Here is a 3147-nt window from a genome sequence, read left to right on the forward strand (position 1 = left end):
GTCGATTTCTGGTGAAGATTTCTGGTAATTGTCGTTCGTAGGTGAAGAAGAAGAACTGAGGAGGAAGAAGAGGAGAGGCCGAATAGAGAGAAGAGTGTAGAAAGTGAATGAGGGTTATCAGTTATCCTATCTACTAGTATTAGGGTTCCATAATGGACGACTATGATTAGTTTTATCTAATTGTATATAATCTGCGGGTTTTTTGGGCGGGTATGAGCGGGTATTAGCTTAAACCAACCTCGCACCCACAGACAGCGGTTTTTTTTTTCATAACCAACCCCGCACCCACAATGGACGGGTATGGATTAAAAACCCACGAATTTAGCGGGTACGGGTGGGTTTGGGTATCGTGGGCGGGTCTTGTGCAGCCCTAAATAGGACTCTGTTGTCTTGAGATGGGAAACCAACCCTTGATCTTTATACGTCTAACTCGATCGCTCTCTCCGAGCCTTTCTCATTTTGTTGTTTCCTTTTTCTTTGAGAGCTGCGATCTAAGAGTTCCGGTCCAAACCCTAACTCAGAATCAGAATCAGAATTGAATATTGCGACTGATTTTTGAAGTCAACGTCTTCTTACGATGATCATCTCGACAGACAAGAAGAAGTTATCGATGGTACCAAAGATGATCCTGCCAAGCCAAGGTATTATTGTTTGTTAACCTCATCGTTTCTGAGGAAACCTAATTTAAGTATGATTATTGTAATTATTCATTTTTCAAGGGTTCTGGATTTTCTAGGGTTTTTTTTTGAGCATTATTTACCAATCTTCTTGTATACGAGCATAATTTAGGGAATGTAAAATCACGAAAGACAGATGCTTGTAGTTAGACCACTGATACCTTTAAATCCACCTGACAACATTAGACTAGCAACAAAAAGGCTGCACAAATAACAATTGAGGTCATGAAACCCTTTAAACTCTCACGAGAAATTGTTTGCTCTTTCCCTTTAAAACTAATTCCCCTTGGCAGTAATTTTAAGCTTATTAGTGCTTTTTCCTCTTTCCCCTCTTCCTTTACCGCCATTTCATGTTTTGCATTTCCTCCTTTGCTAGGATCGTCTTTAATGCAAACTGATTTGGTGTTTCCATTGCTTCTATCTTGGTACCTGAGTAAATATCAAAATGACTTGAATAAAGTTCTGGAACTGAGATGCTCTTATTAAGTATTTTAAGTGGTCAATTTTTCCTTTTATTAACTGAAATCCGAAATGTTTATTACATTGCAATTGCATTCCCTAAAATATACTGCAAGATAATTCATGAACTCCTAGAGTGGTTTTCTTGGAACGAACATTCTACTTTGCCTTTTGATTTTCAGCTGTTTGATTTCACCCGACAAATACAGGGGTAAAAACAACAGCAGAATTTGTTGTGCTCATAAATGATACCATGGGGTAACCAGGTAAGTAAATTTCTTGATACTGAATTACTGACATTTATTGTGCAGCATAATGTGTTCACCATGGACTCCTATGTAGTGTTCTGACCGACAAATGTCGTGATGTTTTTGTAGGATGTATCCAGCAGCCGAGGAAGATGTTTGAGCTATTTTAGCTTATAATGCTGATAACCTGGAAGGAACTGTGTGGCAATGACTGAATTTGGATGGGATGTTAAGCGCTCTGGAGGTCAAGTTCTTAATGACAAGATATAATTCCCCACCTTAAACGTAAGCTACTTCGTAACTCAATCAAGCCATGATAAATGTAGGTCAGTGTCAATTTTTGTTGCCAATAAATAGAATTCGTTATTTCTAAGCCTATTGTACTGATTTTGCGCTGCATTTAGTTTTTATTGCAAGAGAAGCTAAATGCAATTGGGAAGTGTTCGAACAACTTTAAGAAACATAATAGTAGAATGTATTATGTGGTTCATTAAAGCTGTTAAACAGGCCACTGGATAGTCTGGATATTCATTAAAGCTCATCTCAAACATAAAGTCTTCTTTTGTATGGAGAGGTAACAAAACATAATGCCCCTGTTTTTACCATTGTCTGTGATTTTGTCTTGGGTGTTTAAAATACAAACCATTACTGGTTGCAATGACCTGAAGACATGACAACGGATCTTCAAGCATGCAGGATTGATGGAAGCAGAACCGGCTCTGACATTGCCTGTGAAGCTGCAGCAACAATGACAGCCGCCACAGTTGTGTTCCGCCACTTCAATCCATTGTCACTCAATAGAGGTTATTACTCATGCTAAACAGGTATAGTTATTTATCTCACTAATTACAGTCATCATCGCTCTCACTAAATAAGGTTTTATTTTTACTTTTACCTTTCCAAAGGCATGCTTAGATTTCACATCTGATGGGCATGTTAGAATAACAGTTGAAAAAGTGTGATTGTAGTTCCACTGTGCGGCTGATTTTGATAGCTTTGATATTTGGTTTAGTTAACTTTTGATCTTATTTAGATAACTTCGCTACTTGGTATAGGTGTAAAGTTAGTGACCAAAATGTGCTTACTGGTGCTACTGAGTGGTGGACCTGCTGCTTATGATAACTTTGTTAATGAACGAACGAACCTGCAATAGTGATCCTCTTATTAGTGTATTAGCTTGACTGAATGATAGTCATGGAGGGTATAGCCAAGTCGGAGTGGCAGTTCCAGCACTTGAACCAGTCGTCACCAAACCAACTCCAACTCAAATTCCATCTCGGAAACCAAAAGCATCTCCAGCTCCAGCCCCGAAACCAAAACCCACACCAGTTAAAAAGGCAAAACCAACTACAGGCACCAAAACCAAAATTCACACTAATTCAAAAGTCAAAACCAACTGTTTTGACACTTTAATCAATCTGCAGTATGTTATTATAGTTTCATTTGACAAATGCTGGGATTTATAAAAGTAATCTTTGGTCTCGGGCTGTCGATTTTTGTTAGCTCATAGGGTTTCTCTGATTTGCAGCTTCTTCATCAAAGATATGCATTGCACAACCATGTCTAGAGGAGAATGGAGAGAGAGAGAGAGAGGAGAGTTTTCATTCAAGGGTTTTTCTAAGTAATGAACAACATCAAAATCATAAGGTAAATGAAAAAACCCTGAGTTTGTTTTTTGTTTATTTTTTTACTTGTTTTCATTTTAGGTTGCAGATCTTTGGCCAAACCACTTGTATTTGTATATATCATTGCTAATTCTTCTA

The 3147-nt window shown here is 38.0% G+C and overlaps 1 long non-coding RNA gene across 4 annotated transcripts; it reads left to right on the plus strand.

Moving 5' to 3' along the window:
- The first annotated feature begins 451 nt into the window (after window positions 1-451).
- On the plus strand, window positions 452-3147 carry LOC113346021. Of its 4 annotated transcripts, XR_003358359.1 has the most exons (6): window positions 452-641; window positions 1346-1402; window positions 1514-1669; window positions 1789-1958; window positions 2081-2208; window positions 2913-3147. It is a non-coding gene; the product is annotated as an uncharacterized LOC113346021 (long non-coding RNA). The 4 variants fall into 4 exon arrangements; XR_003358358.1 differs by having other exon boundaries at window positions 1514-1958; XR_003358361.1 differs by lacking the exon at window positions 2913-3147 and adding an exon at window positions 2440-2897 and having other exon boundaries at window positions 1514-1958.

The sequence above is a fragment of the Papaver somniferum genome, unplaced genomic scaffold (genome assembly GCF_003573695.1).
Source record: "Papaver somniferum cultivar HN1 unplaced genomic scaffold, ASM357369v1 unplaced-scaffold_85, whole genome shotgun sequence".
NCBI lineage: Eukaryota > Viridiplantae > Streptophyta > Magnoliopsida > Ranunculales > Papaveraceae > Papaver > Papaver somniferum.